A 582-nucleotide genomic window follows, 5' to 3' on the forward strand; every position below is an offset into this window, starting at 1 on the left:
AGAGAATTGGGATTTTAGCATGTTTTTTCCCTTTACATATGAAAAAATAAACATTTAGTAGAATCTATTTATCAAAAAAAAACTCAATACTTTTAGAATAACCTGAGCTTTTTATTGAAAACACACAAATTGAAATCCTTTTCAATCATTTTAAACCACATTTGTTCAAAACTTTAACCACATTAGTGTAATTTACCAAAAACACTTTTTGATTTTTTTATTTGACTAACTATAGATTAAAAATACAAATTCAAAGAACATTTCTACAGAATTTCTGACAGTAAATTAAACTTTTTTTTTTGCTTAAATGCTCGACATGTTAAAAATTAACCAACTTATATCTTATTTATTCAACAATTAGCATTTTTCAATGACGCTAAAGAGCCACAATGACAGGGATAAAAGAGCCACATGAGGCTCCGGAGCCACAGGTTGCAGACCACTGATCTAAGTAAACCTGGACCCTCATGCAGTAAAAAGAAGCTGTGTCCTCTATGACTTTATCAGTTTGCTTCCACAGAAGTCTCAGTTTTGCAACAGTATCTGACAACACTAAGACATTTGCATTTTTATTCCAACTTT

General features: G+C 30.2%; 1 protein-coding gene across 2 annotated transcripts in view; it reads right to left on the reverse strand.

Moving 5' to 3' along the window:
* The window catches only part of aste1b (asteroid homolog 1b), a 7002-nt gene that overhangs the window by 1212 nt on the left and 5208 nt on the right, over positions 1-582 (reverse strand). The window lies entirely within an intron of this gene.

This window comes from Oryzias melastigma, linkage group LG11 (genome assembly GCF_002922805.2).
Source record: "Oryzias melastigma strain HK-1 linkage group LG11, ASM292280v2, whole genome shotgun sequence".
NCBI classification, from domain to species: domain Eukaryota; kingdom Metazoa; phylum Chordata; class Actinopteri; order Beloniformes; family Adrianichthyidae; genus Oryzias; species Oryzias melastigma.